This window comes from Humulus lupulus, chromosome 2 (genome assembly GCF_963169125.1).
Source record: "Humulus lupulus chromosome 2, drHumLupu1.1, whole genome shotgun sequence".
In the NCBI taxonomy this organism is placed as follows: Eukaryota; Viridiplantae; Streptophyta; class Magnoliopsida; order Rosales; family Cannabaceae; genus Humulus; species Humulus lupulus.
This window is the reverse complement of record NC_084794.1, coordinates 166,062,178-166,077,966: the sequence shown is the minus strand read 5'-3', so window position 1 is coordinate 166,077,966 and position 15,789 is coordinate 166,062,178. Positions and strand designations below refer to the sequence as shown.

The window sequence follows — 15,789 nt, the reverse complement described above, 5'->3', positions numbered from 1 at the left end:
AGAAAATGCAAAACTAAAGACACTTGAAAACAAAAAAGGAAATTCAAATTTTCTTATTTTACAGTACCAAAAAGACTAATCTAAACAAGATAATCAAGGCACTAATTCTGCCATAGGAAGATAATAAAAACACCAATGTTCAATCCAGTATCAAGTCAAAATACTAATTCAACCACTGCCATATTTTTTCATTAATCCAATCACAATACTTTCAGCCACTATGACACCAAAATACACTAGCAAAAAGAAATCTCATTTTTTTAAACACTTTTATACAAAATAAATCTCATTTTTTATTAGTATTAGTTTTATAACATTTACATTATATATAGTAATGTTTATTTATTTAGATTCTAAAGGGTTTAATTTACATGTGCCAACTCAATTAAGTTTAAGTATACCATTAAACATGGTGCAACATAACTGCAATCAATGCACGAAATCAATAAGTATTAACAATTGAGTTAGAGATATATAGTAAGAAGAGAGAAAGATACAGTCTATATGCACAGATATAATCAATTATATAAAATAAATAAATAAATAAGTAAAGCTAAAGTGCTGGAGTTATCACTCTAAATCATTTTGAAGCTAACAAAAGACAGAGTCTACTAATACTCACAACCTCCTTATAAGGAGATTAAGTCGCAACCTTCTTATCACTATCAAATTTTGTTTTTGAAACTACTTTACAGAAAAAGTAAAATATAATGAAACTCTCATAAAAATACCTTCTTCTACTTCTAGACTTGCCAGGTGACGGGGAGCATGACAAGTTGCATCTTGTGTGCACCTTTCTGCAACAAGGGCTACCAAACTGCCATTTGCACCAACATCATGCTTGTCTTCTGAAGATTTTTCAAAATTTGTATGTTGAAGCTTTTTATTCCTGGAATTTGGCAAGCTAGAGATATGAATTTCATCATCATCAGTGGCATAATTTCCAAGACCCAGCACATTTGTTACTTATAAACAAAAGTACAAATTCAAACTGTAATAGAGTGAGGTTGGTTAACAAATCATAGCTTGGTCAGAGTTGCAAGATTCTTACTCTGTCAAAATTGCTCACCCATAGAGAATTGTTGGGATTAGACCATGATTTGAAGCAGAATAAGTTATGGGAGCAAAAACAAGTCTACAACAGAAATGAAAAGCAAAATAAATGAGTGCATTATAAATAGAAGAAAAAACTCTGAGCATTAAATATAAAGCAATAAAATGACCATCTGTAATACTAAAATGCCTGGTTGAAGCTGTAACAAATGTTAAATTAGATAAGAATTGACAGCTTAACATTTGAGAGTACCATGATCCAACCAATAAACACTCACATGGAGCTCTCCATTCAACCATTAATTTATTTATACAAGTAATAGAAGCATTTTCAATACAACTCCGAGTCGTTTCAGCTTTCTTACCTCCAACATTCAAATTTTTGACCTATCCAGAAGGCATTGAGGATTTCTTGGACTTTCCAATGGATGGCACATTTTGTCCACTACTACAGCTGAGAATGCCACCCATCACTAGCCAGTCCTTTTGCCATCAATATACAATCAAAATTATACACAACTCATAATATACACCAAGTAAAAACAGAATTTGAATTAGGAAAAAAAAATCATAAACCCGATTATAACCCAAGTATTATTATTATATATATATATATTTAATGTATACACTAAAAAAATAGGAAGCTAGCTAATATCTCATACAACAAAAAGGTTAATGGGTTACTGTGACAAGATTAATACATGCTTCAGAATCTAGCAACATATTTGTTAGATAACAATGACAAAATCTCATTTTCTCATCAAACAAACACTTATTTCAGATGAAGTTTACTAGAGCATACCAAAGCTAAATAATATTGATCAAAAGGACCACTTGTTTCAGTTTAAGATGTGAAAAGTCAACCCATATTATTATTCCATGGTTAAGCTTTTTTGGCTATGAAAAATTGTAATCGTATAGAACCTTCTGGTGTGATTAATGGCACTGAAATATTCAACATCTGCCAAGTGGGAATAACTTGAGTTATGTATTGTCAACTAGGCTGTTATGCATGGTGGAAATGCCTAAAACTATATAGCTTAAGAGGCTAAGCTATATATTAATATTTGGTTTGAAAATTTTGCAAAAGAACGTCAATTTTCTGTTTTTGAAGAGAAAAAATATGACTGTAATATAAATAGGTAATATACTGTTGTTGATTCTAATTTTCTCTCTATGAAACTATTGATATAACTTCCTTGAGCAATGATTGTATTACATGAGAAAGAGGCCAAAGCCAATTTTTGGAATTCTAAACAAAAAACTTAATATTAAATGATGAGTAACTATCCAAACTCTTTCTTGAAGAATCTCATTTCACATATATAAACAACACCCAAAACCTCCAAATCTGGCATGAGATATGAACATATATGAGAAAGGGATGAGCTCCATACCTGGGGAATATGTAGTGCGCCTGAAGTGTTGTTTTCAAGGTTTTTTTGTGCCTAGTAATAAGAAAGAAACTAGTCACCGGAGAAGAGAGGAAGACTCCAGTTGCACAGGCTGTTGTGGTCGAACGATGGCCTCTCTTGATTGCATTCCATTATCCCCAACCAAATGGAGCCTAAGTTATCAGCTAACTTCCGTTACCACTCTGAGAGTGCTTGCTTTTGTTTTTCTAGCAAGAACGAGTATCTTATTTCTCTTTAAGAAGCTACCTGAATCTCTACAAGAAAACTTTGAGATCCATCCATAGTAACTACAACAACCACCGCTATAACATATGAGCCTGAATACTCCTCACTTAAAAACATCTCACTGGGATTTAAAACTGCTTGCATTCCTAATTGTGACATGTCAAATACTCCAAGCTGGCAGCACAGAAACAAAATTAATGTAAGTTGTCCAAACAATAATTTTATACCTTCACAAAAATGGAAAAGAATATGTAATTTTTAAAGAGTGCAAGTCTTGAAAGTTGAAACTGACAAATAACTTCTAAGTCCAACAAGTAGCAATACAGAACAATTTCTATTATTTATAATCTAAATGAGAAAGACAAAAAGTTGTTTAAAGGAAGGGTACTGCAAATGTATAACAACACATAAGTCTTAAGTCTCAGAAACAAGTTTGCTTCATAGTAATGACTTCCAATCATCACTAACCTCACCCAAGGTAGATTAATGAAAAAAAAATATTAGACATAAATAAGTTAGAGAAAAGAGAATCTAAGAAAAGATAGTCTAAAAATCAAGATAAAATTAACAATGCTACAAAGTGTAAACAGAAAATGGAGAAGGTAATTAAAAATGATAACATAAAACATTGCAAGAGGAAAAGCTTTACATAGGTATCACCAATTGCCAAACTCAGGTATCTTTCTTGTGAAGTTGTCACTACTAATCCTTCTGCAATGAGATTAAAGTGACATAATACTAATGATTATTCAAGGAAAATACCCGAAAAAAAGAAGAATAAAGGCAAATGGTATACTCATAAGACACGATGTTACTTGCACAGTAAAACCCAATACTTAGTTTATTTATATGATCCAAACATATTGTATAATTTGCATGGAAAACGACACAAGCTTGCATTACATATTGTACATACATATATACAAAAGTATTTGTTATACTTAAGAAGTGATAGGTCATATAATACAACTTAGTGAGGTTTGTCACTAGAATAATGAATACAAACAGAGATACAACTCACCAAACAAAGTAGAAAAAACCAATTTGTCAAAATGAGAAAGTTGCAGGTGGGGAAGGGAACACAAAACTAGAAAGAAATGTATTTAATTTTTTGATTTTATAGAACTTCTTGCAATAAAATAATCTTGTGGCCTTGAAATGTATAAAGAAACAGAAAATCAAACTAGACCCAGATTTTAATATGTTTTACATGATTTGGGATTTGCTTTTCTATGATGTAACTAGCTAGCGAGAAAAATTATAGTAGTTTACTACTACTACTACTACTACTACTACTAATTTCAAGTAAATTTAAAAAGTTTGTATTATCAAAGAGAAAACTAATCCAAAATACAATTTAGAACCTTTACCAAATAGGTGGTGGATTTCTTGATGGCATCCTAGCTAAAATACCCACCAATCAAGTAATTTAAGAAATGGGATTTCTTGATGGCATCCAATCAAACAACCTAATGTTGGTTTTTATTGATCAATTAAGAGATTATGCGCTGTGGAACAACAATCAAATTGTTAGATTAATCCCATAAGATTTCTAGATCTACTTCTTCACATGCATATATATATCGAATCAAGGACATGAATAGAAAAATTACCTCAGGTCCTTCCTTGCTGCTATCTTTTAGTATGGCTAAATCCTCGAGATCTCACACCAAGATCTTCCAAAATGTTCTCAGGCACACAAAGAACGAGTGTGGGCTCACTATACAAATAATAGGCAATAAACTATTTATCAGATGTTCTCAACACATGAGATCTGATAAAGTTTGGACCTAGGTTTTGTGAAGAACAATGACCTTTGTTTATGTCACTGTTCTCTTTCTCTGAGAGAGATTCATAGATATTTTTCTATCCCTGAAAAGTTACGTTCTGTGAAAAAACTGATATCCAATATTTAATAATATCCAATATATTAAAATATTTGTTATTTTAAACAAATTCAAAATAACTGATCAGTTATCAGATTTTTGTTTAAATAATAATATTTTAATCATATTAAAATATCTCATTATTTATTTAATATTTAAATAACTAAAATTGTGGAATCAAGAGACCGAGTACATCTCTTATGCGTGTAGCATAGTGCATGTGCACTGTGCCACACGTGTACCACATGCCTGTGATGTCATGTGATTTTTCCCAATTTTTATTATTATTTAAATACCAAAAATCCCAAAAATAAATTAATTATATTTTTGTTAAATCATATAATTAATTAATTATTAATTAATTAATTACACATAATTAAACAATAATTATGTTTGATACATAGAAAAATATTTTACTTATCACATAAGTCCTTTTTGCCCATTTTTTGTATTTGCCTTTGACAGTGATTGTTTGAGCCATTTCGGGGACCATGGACCTATAACATTAAGCTCCAATAAATTGAAACTAAATAATTAAACTCTTTAATTATAATAGTTAATTTATTAATTCTGATATTACTCCACTATAAATTCAGAATTGCACTCTTTATGTTATAGATATACTTTTACAGAAATCTTTTTCTTAAGTCGTCCATTGATATAACCATCTTACAATAGTTCAACCCTCTAATTAATTAGTTCATAAATTAGAATGAAAGAATTACCATTTAACCTTTCTAATTTACTTCTTATTCCTTAAGTACCATTAATTCACTAGTGAATAATTAATCTATAATCTAATTATAGATTTGAGCTCAAAATCATTCGGTTCCAGAATTAACCCTTAAGGGAACTAATATACAATCCATTAGGAAAGATTAGATTCCGTATTGTTGATACATGTTCCCAGCCATCCATGATATTAAATCTCCAAAACAGAAGTCATTAGCCTCATTCTTTGAAGAGACCTTAACTAATGAATCAAAAGAGTTAATAAACATGAATAGGAGTTCATGAAAACTCAGGATTTAGGTTGATCTATAAATGATCATCAGTTATGATATGAATTACAAGTCTTTATTATTAAATGGTTTTTGGATAAAGACTCTAATTCATATCGGTCCATGTCATATATAATCATATTATATAAAGCACCTTTACCGAGATGTCTTTCCACATCAATAATCCGAATCTAGATTATTTGTATCATTATGATACTTAGTAAACCGTACTTACAACTCCAATTAAAGAATTCCATAACTTTAATTTGTTGTTGTTGACTATTTTTATTCATTCATGTGATCTTAATTCTCTCGTACTAATACAAGATCACATCCTCAATAATGAATATGGAATTTTTCTGATATTTACAAAATTAGTCAAACAATAATTTAACAATCTAAATATGACAATAATAATAAACCATTGTATTTATCTATTCACAGAATAAACAAATATCTTTACATGCTTTTAGGACACACTCCTAACACCTAATAGCTTTATCAACTTCTCCATGTTTAGAAAACCAATAATTATAGAACTCTAAAATACAACATCTAACTTAGAACTTTCATCAAACAATTTTCTTACTTCATTCAGAAACACACAAAAACAAAAATCATTAGCACATACTACAAATATGCAATATGAATTCCAAAGTAAAAATCTTAGTCAAATGAAACTCATAAAATAGTTGGGAAACAGCCAAACTAGTCTTAAAATCACTACGGTGGCAACAAATCATTCTGATGCTATGCAAAGCCAGCATCTTTGAGCTAGATGATAGTTAATAAGTAGAAAATTAATTTTCATCTACTTGACAGTTTTCAATCAAATCTCCTCAGTCTCTCAGTGTTTTTCTTACACAGAAACTGAGATAAAAATGATCTAGATGTGATTAAAAATAAGAAAAGGATTCCTTAAAAAAAATAATAACTTACCATGCCTTTCATTAAGATCACTAATAGTTGTCTTTTTGTCTAATTCTGATCAAGAGTCCAAGTTCTCTGGCTCCTGAAAAATAAAACACAACTAACCATCCACTATCGCCCCACACAACTCATTGAGTTGCGAAAAAGAAAAAATCTCTTCACCATTCACCAAGCATCCATCACGAGAGCTAAACAATTTCAATTTGCAACATGAAACATGAAACAAAATCAAGTGCCAGATACCTTAGATTCGTTAACTAAAGTTGAGACCTAAGTAAAAAATGTTTTCAATCACTTCTAAGATACCATAATCCGCACAAAACCAAACCAGAATTGGTACAAAACTAAGCCAAAATTGGCACAAAACCAAACCAGAATTGGCACAAAACTAAGCCAATGTTACCACAAAACCCAGCCAAATTAATCATAAGAAATTAGATGAAGATATAAATTTGACCTATAACTATAGTTAAACACCCCTTGTAGCACAAATGTATATACGTGCAAAATTAATAAACCCATTTATAAAATTTTCTTGTTAAAGGAAAAGCAAAATTAGTGTGAGTTTTACCTTTTAATACCTTGAGATATAGATTTAAATGCATTTCTTTAAGCATAAGAAATCATAATCTCAAAGTACAGTAAGATTAATTAGGAGACCTTCATTGTAGTCAATTCAATAGAATAATTATATACTTAGAGCTGATTATAGTTTGTTGTTTTTCCTTAATAATCGCACAACATGACAACTAAAAATCAAGCAATCCCCTAATTCAAGGCCTGCAGTTTAACAAAATACAAAAGCCCAAGCATCTAGTAATTCAAAATACAATCAGCAATGTCAAACAAATCTTTAATATAAGATTAAAAAACCTAATTGTGTATAAGCTTGAAAATGTGAACCAAGAAAACTTTGAAAGAGTAGTTTAGACCATACAAATGCTATTTTCTGTGTACCCCACATTCAGATTATATATATGCATACACATATCATCACAACATCATCAACACACAATACTTCAATATATATAATGAATATTAAAATTTTACGGAAGCATTAATATATAATGAAGAGGGTTTAGCATCGATCCAATCAAAGATTGCATCAATATACAATACTCAGATTCAAGAAATCCACAGATAATAACATATTAAAATTAAACATTGTAAAAAGATTAATACCCTCATACGAAGACTGCGTCCACCACGAATGGCAAGGTCAGCCACCAAAAGAGCACATATATATTACTTGGAGATCGTGAGCTCAAGCACCGCCGCACCCACGCCGTAGACCCACCACCGCAAGCACCGTCGCACCCACGAGTGAGCCACGCCATAGACCCACGAGTCGAGCCTTCCTGTCACACGACCCAAGCCGCGGGCCCCCATCACCTTGTTACACACCTGCAACAAACTGAGAGAAAGAAAGAAAGATTGAACGAGAGAGTTGCTCAGAGAGAAAGATAGAGCAAGAGAGAGTTACTTAGTGTGAGAGAGAAACAGAGGAGGCGTAGGGTTATTAGGGATTCTTTTACTTTTGTCTTTCATTTGGTGCCTAAGTGTATCATTTACCGCCTAAAATTTTTAGCCGTGTCTTTTTCTATTAGAAAAAACAATAGCACTTTTTAAAATATGTGATATTTTAATGTAATATATGGGCATAATTGTTGTGTCCTCATGGGAATGCTAGTTCCCGAGGATCATGTTCCAGGATATTGTGCCCATTCTTAGTCCAAGACTGTTTCCTCAATTCACATCCTCCAAGTCAGCGATAATCATCCTCGGACATGGAGTAGAGTTGCTAGCTGTCAAGCATAGTGACTCTGGACAACAAGCAACTATCTAACACTTACTGTTACACCAATCGTGGTGTCGATCCCATACAAGCGACAAGCACGATGTCTCATGACACCGCCTAACATGGGGAACGTGTTGCTACCATCCTGAAACTGCCAGAAGCATGTTGCCCAATAAGCAGTGGACTAGAATTCCTCGTATTGGCCTCACAGAGATACGCAGGGGCCCACCAGCTCATTAATTGGAAGAATTTATCATTTGTTGTTCATTTAAACCCCCATCAAGGGAGAATAATTGTAACTATCCCTCATTAGGGAATTAATTACCCCCAACCATCTATATATAGGGCTAGGGCACACTTTGTAAAGAACCCTGATTCATTTCTTACTTTCAGAGCACGCTTATATGCTACCTGAAAACCTCCATAAGAGCTTGGCATTTGCAAGTTCTTCACATACTAAATACAAGTGACTCCCGGACTAGGGTTGATTCATAACTTGAACCACGTAAAATCCTATGTCTCAATCTCTAATTCTTTAAGCTTTATTTTAATTGGTTGTTAGAGAAATTGCTACTCAACAGTTTGGTGCTTTCATTGAGAGCTTGAAGAAAGCTTGAGTAGAAGCAATGGAACCATAAGAAGGAATCTCCATGGAGACGCTCCCCCACTGTCGCTGTGGGAGGAGAACCAAGTCGACCACCCCCCACCAGCTAATCCGGAGGTGGCTAATAATGACGGTTACGATGGTGAGGACAGAGACGACTATGAAAGTGAATACTCAATCGTACCAGACAGAGGAGCCACCAGAAGTGCAACAATGAGAGATTAAGGCTCAAAATGGTAACATCACCGCCTTACAAGAGATGGTCAACACCATGAAGGCCACTTTGGTGGCTAAATGGCTGCAAGTGGACCCTAATGGTGAAGTACCACTTGGGCAGCCAGCTGGGGAGCCACTTGTGCACCTAGCTAGAGTGCCACCTATGCAACCAGCGGGCCTGCTACCTACGCACCCTACTGATGTGGCATAAGAACAACCAACTGGTGTGCCACCTATGCACTTAGTTGGAGTACCACCAGTGCCTCCAACCCATAAGGGAAATAAGGCTAAGGCTCCCCCAAAATGGAAGAGGACTTGTAAGATTTCAAAGCCCCTTGATGTCTCAAGAAGGGCATAAGGCCCTGAAGAAGTTCACGGGGTTTGAGGAAACTTCCAGGCGTTCAATGCCAGCGGAGCCCAGTGCCTTCCGCCCAGTTGCGTTGTGACTGATCGTGTCAAGCCTAGAGGAAGAAAGCCTTCTATGCCCCAACAGACCTGGGGAAATCCCGAACGAGGACCCAATAGGAGAGAAGTCTCCATGAACTGAGGATAGTGAATCCATGTCTCGGTTAACGATGATTACGTAGATTCTGATGGGAAAACATAAGTTGGATTCCCCGAAGATGGCTGCCATGGGAGCGCACAACCTGATTTGCGAGACAATCTAAATGCTCACAAGAATAGGGCAACTCCTGAGGACCAACCCGGGCGATACCTACAACCATACCTTCGAGGTAATCTCAATGCTCAGAGGTGGGAAGCAATGCCCGACCAGGGGGTATACTCGACACAAAGTGCCAACCATTATCCTCTCCGCACAAAGTTGGAGAGCCTAAAAAAGATAATGTTGAAGATGGCCATGAGACAGGGCTAATACTCCGATTAGGAGGATGAATATGGAGAGCAGTGTGCTCCACACATTTTCGAAGTCCCGTTACCTCGAGGCTTCAAGATGCCCGACATAACTCCTTACAGTGGAGTTTCAGAACCTTCCGACCATCTATCCAAGTTCAACCGCCTTATGTCTGTGTATCACGTCTTCGAGGACACCAGATGCCATTGCTTTTGGTTAATCTTGATGGGACTAGCTGATGAGTGGTTCAAGAAACATAGAGAGAGCTCCATACACTCTTGGCCCCAATTTTCCTCTACCTTTTGAAGATAGTTTATAGTAGCTTGGAAGATAAGCTTTGAAGTCAATGCCTTGTCTAACATTAAGCAAGGACCATTTGAGACTCTTGTTGCGATATTTTTGCTATGCAAGTGCACACAGTCGTAATTTGTAATAAAATGGTAAAAACCAAGTATCGTCCTCAAGGACTGATTTATCAATTACCAGTCAATCAATTCCTCTTTCTATTTGATCAATTAAAATTTGTTGATTTTTGTAAATACAGCAAGAGAAACTATAAAGTGCAGAAACAATAATTGAAAATCAAATGGAATAACAACTAATAGTAAAACCTTTGATTTAACCATTGAAGAAACAATTAGGATATTTAATCTCATCAACTATCCTCCCTATTATTCCCTAATGCAAAGTATGAGTTCTTCTTCTTTTTACCTAATTCAATTAACAAGTTGATACAGCAGCCTATAATCATACTATGAATTATAAACTCAACCTAGGTGAAAATTTCCTATATTTCTATGGTAAATTGAACCACAAAGGTAGCATTAATCTTGACAACTTAATAAACAGTTACAAAATTAATTCGGTACTTTCGTTCTAAATTAGAATTATGTCCAATATAACCACAGCAGATTTAAATCTCACTTCTCAGATTTTGACTTAAAAACATATATATATATGACTATAGATGGCCAATCAATAATCAGTCTATAAGAACAGGATATATGGAATTGAAGAAGATTGAAGAAGAAGAGAATTGAAATTGCATTAGTTCATAATAGGGATTCAAGCGATTCAATTAAACATCCTAAACAGAAAATTAATTCATAATCATAATGCTAATCACAATAAAAATTAAAGATAACATCAGGAAGTAGAAGAAAAACATGTAGATAGAAATACTCCAAGCCTTCAGCCTTCAAGCAAGAATTTCTCCCCTTAGTCCGTACGTGTTTTTTTTTTCTTTTTTTTTCGCCATATTAAAACCTAGGATTCAATTTTTAAGAGAGGCAGGCCGCGGCCCTACATGCACCATGCCGCGGCCCGTGTCAAAATTCATGGGCGAAATGTTCTCTCCATGCCGCGGCCCGTGTCGACGAATTCTGGGTTGATGCCCATCTATGCCGCGACCTTCTCTAGCCATGCCGCGACCCGAGGATCTCCTTCAAAACAGTGGTTCTGTTTCACCACCTAGCCGCGGCTCTACTTTGCTCATGCCGTGGCTCTTAAGGGATTTCTCAAATTTTCAAGTTTTCATCCCAAAAATTCACCAACACTTCCAAATTATGTTGAGATCCATTATTTCTCAAACTATGTAGAACAACTTGGTTATTTCTTCTCTTTCTTTGACATTTTCCTCCAAGTGCTCAATTCTTCCTGATATTCACAAAGACAAACAAACAAAGCATAAACCCGCACTAAATGAAAGAAAAACGAAATAAAAGACTACTTAAAACATCACCTAAACATGACAAAAACTAGACTCAACAACTCTCAAGGTGTATATTAAACACTTTAAGGAAGAAGCTGCAAGGACCAATAATTGATGACCTTACAAGCTAGTATCCGACCAGGCTCACCACTATGGGATGACCTGGAAAGACTTGGATGCCACAGGCTCGATGATTTAATTCATCGGGTCCAAGAATATATCCATTGGGAAGATGCTCAAATTGGAGATTTCGAAGGACCAATATCTGTTCTAGCTCCTACAGTCCCTGTAGTTGCAGCTCCTTGTCCCTAATTCTCGCCTTACAATCTCGTGCAAACGAGTGTAATGAGTGCCCCACAACATAGTCGAGCTATTCCTCAAGTCGGCTATAGTGCCATGCTTACCGGGTATAGAGCAGCTCCACTGGATTTAGCACTTATCATCCTGCTTTTAGTGCTAGAACATTTGCTCCTGCCCAATCAGCTGCGCCTAGCGAGGACCCAAGCGAGAGTAAACGTGTAAAGGCAAAGGGAATAAGAATCGAAGAGAACTGCTGCTCCAAAAGAGAAGTATTGTTAGGGTTTATGGCTTGAAAGCATGTAAAAGAACATTTTATTGATTTAAATAAAAGTACAATTTTATTATATTTGAATGTTATAATTATTGTTTGAATAATTTGTATAAATTTAGTGTTGACTGCCTTTTTCGCTATCAACCTAAATATGAGAGATTAAAGAAATAGACAACAAGAACACAACGATTTTTACGTGGTTCAGGCTATAAAAGAGCCCTAGTCCACGAGTCTCTAGTATTAAGGAGATTGGAAGCTTGTTAGGGCAAGCTCCAATGGAGTTTTCTCAGGCAGCGTTTATATTGATCTGAGTACAAGGTTCTCTCTCTAAAAATTCCCAACCATTTACAATGAGATCTCCGACCCTATTTATTGAGGCTGGGGTCATTAATTGCAAATCATCTACAATTAATACACACTGAGCCAATTAATACACATTCTCCCCATTATTGAGGTATTAATACCACTTTAATGCATTGGGCTGCATTAATTAGAGACCACTACCCAGGCGAAATATGTGAGGCCCACTGTAGAAAGTTACCTACTTTATGGGAACATGCCCCTGGCACTGTTAGGGTACGCCGCATGTATTTCCTTGTCAGACGACATAGTGGGAATGCGATTTGTCGAGTCGTACAATTGAAAACACTTGACGGATCGCCAAAAAGGTTGTCAAGTGATCCTCTGACGTTGAAAACTTGCATTGGTTGACACCAGGCTAGCCTTCTAGGTCTCGAGGACAAGGTCCTTTGCCTGGAAGACAACTGTTTATAAGTAAATTAAGGATTGCTGACCAATTCTCAGGGCATGACCTCGGAGAGACGTCTGTGCCCTACCTTTATTCGAGAGACGTTGCCTCTAGCCAAGATATCCACCCTCTAAGGACTGACCCTCGGAGCGTGAACTCATTTGAAGAGGCATTCGTTCTTGCCACATGCCCTACTTGGATTGCCATGTGTCATTGGGTGAAAACACGAACAACATTTTCCCCCCAAGTCTCTACTCGTCCTCGGACCGTGGAGACTTAAAACTAGGGAAAAATCGAATAGTCCTCAGATATAAATGTTTGGACTTTTGCTGACACCACTATGAGATTTCCTGTCACGTGTTGAGCTCCCATTGTTGGGCCCATCAAATCGTGCAAATAATGAAGGGTTAGGTCTGCGACCCGAAACATCTTTTTCGTACCCTAGGTGTCCTTTCAGTCTATACTTGAGATTTCCCTTTTCCAATGCCAATGATCACGATCCACACCTTTTTGATCTTCAACTCAAGCACTGGACCTATAAAAGGTCGAGAAAGAACTCTCCAACGTTACTTTAGCCTATTTTAAATTTCCTCTGTTTTCAACTCTTCAGCCTCCTAAACCATTTTTTGGCCTTGCATCCTTTCTAATTCTTCTGTCATTCTGGACGATTGGCATGAAGTTTCTTACTTCTGGGAAAACGACAAGCAATTCTTCAAGGTTCGCACACAATTTAGCACCATTCGAAGCTTCATTTCGAGTAAGTGCCTCTGAACTGTGACTGTATTTTGTGTATGTTTGATGACTTAGGATGCATGTTTAGTAGTTGTTTTCGAGCTTTTTATTTTTTTAGAGGTTTCTTTAACCGTATTTGTCATCGAAAATGGTCTAAACGATGTATATAGACGTTCTAAGGCATTTTTCGATATTCTGGACCTTCGACCGGAATCTGGATTCCAGATTCCAGCGGCATTCATCATCTCCGTTGGTGTTCATCTTTTTCAGTGCTGTCTCTGGCACCAGGTGTCTGGATCTGAGGACACCCCAATGTCTAGTTTTTCTTTTCCTTCCTTTTTTCCCTAGCAGTTGTCTTAGGGGTTTTCATTTTGGCCTAACTTTCTTCGGGCCAAGGCACTAACTGCTTGGTGTTTGTTTCAGATATCTGAGGAGCTTCATCAGCTCCATCAATAAGGTTTCTATGCCTTCGACAACGAGATTCTTCATATGGCCCGAGAAGCAGAACAACACCCCGAGAAGGGGAAAAAAGTGGTTGGTATTAGCCAAGCTCTCGCAGTACGGGAGAGCTCAGAACCGGAGGCAACAATACCTCTTAGAGCTCGTCTTTTGGAGGAAGAAGCCAGTACAGGCCTAACGCCTTCAGACTCCCCTTACCCTACCATAGGGTTCGAAGCGGTAGACCTCTCAAGCAAGCTACGACATAAAGGTGCCTTGCAGAGGATCCTCGAGAACTATGGGGTAGACGATAGAGAAATACTCGTGCGCTTAGCTCGGGAGGATGAGAGCATTCATGGGCTTGGGCCCTGGAGTGCCTTTCATCTCCAAGAGGGTGTAGCCCTGCCGCTGCACCAATACTACGTTGACTTTCTTAAGTTTGTCAGCATAGCTCCTTTCCAACTGTCCCCAAACAGATATTGGGTATTGGTAGGGCTGTATGTTTTATACAAAAGGCAGAACTGGCCTACTCCGTCCCCCGCTGAAATACTGTACATCTACAGTTTCTGGCAATGCGCAAAGGAGGGGGGGGGGGGGAAAGGGGGATATTACACCCTGATGAAGCACACAGTCCCAGGGAGAGTCTACAAAGTTCGGTGTAGCAACGAGAATCATGCTCGGGCCTACAAAGACCAGTTCTTTTGGGCGGATGGTTTTCTCGACGGGGACAAACCCCACTCTACTCCTGGACTTCACTACAGTTGGTAAGTACTTCTGTCCTTGTGTAAGTTAATACGATTGTATTTAGTTCGCGAATCATCCTTGTCTGTGCCATCTTAATCTAGTCTGTTTCGTCGCACTCCCTTTGTCAACTCTTTCGATGAAAGGTTTTGGGCGATGGAGTCCATTCACAACGAGGAGCAAGAGCTTGACTTCCTTGCCACCGATGCCCACCTCAGACAATACGGGTTGTTGCAGGCAAGACAGAGCATAAATCTGGTGGTGTTAACCAAATTTCAGGATTTGAAGCAATCTCATAATGTGGCAAGGCTACACACGGAGTATATGGCAGCCAAGGTACAACATAAATACGTACAATGCCTTCGTGAGGAGCATGCAGAGAGCGTCCTTGCCATCAAGACAGTCGTGGAGGCGAAGGAAGACGAGGAGCTCAAGGCGAATCTTGAGGCGGGGATCGAATCATCTTCTATGCCTTAAGGAAAATCTCTGATTATACATTATTATTCATGGTGTGTAGGGGAGGGAACTAGTCCCGATCGTTCATCCTTTTCTCCCTCCCTTCTAGAATGTGGTTAAGTCTCGGGGCATCGCTGGTTTGTGGAGGAGTACCAAGATTACCAGGACCTCATCGACGTGTTCCTCTGTAACCCAAGGAGGAGGAGGCACCCTCAAGGATTCATGCCTCTCAACGAGACAACGACCATGCACGCCTCTTGGTTTTGTCAGTATGAGACCAACCTAACGCAGGATATGGGTCGAATCGTACGCGAGTTTGCTCATTCTGTCCTCCATTATGAGGAGCCTGATTGTGGTGGGGTTCCTGAGGAGTTTTATTTTCCTTTCTGCACACATTATATTCTGTTGTGA

At 37.0% G+C, this 15,789-nt stretch overlaps 1 long non-coding RNA gene across 1 annotated transcript; it reads right to left on the bottom strand.

Annotated features, from left to right (window-relative positions):
• Nucleotides 1-958: 958 nt before the first annotated feature.
• Nucleotides 959-3,430, bottom strand: LOC133816395 (uncharacterized). Its single transcript, XR_009885207.1, has 4 exons — nt 3,343-3,430; nt 2,451-2,867; nt 1,419-1,536; nt 959-1,135 (listed from the first exon to the last, which is right to left on the bottom strand). It is a non-coding gene; the product is annotated as an uncharacterized LOC133816395 (long non-coding RNA).
• Nucleotides 3,431-15,789: the final 12,359 nt, after the last annotated feature.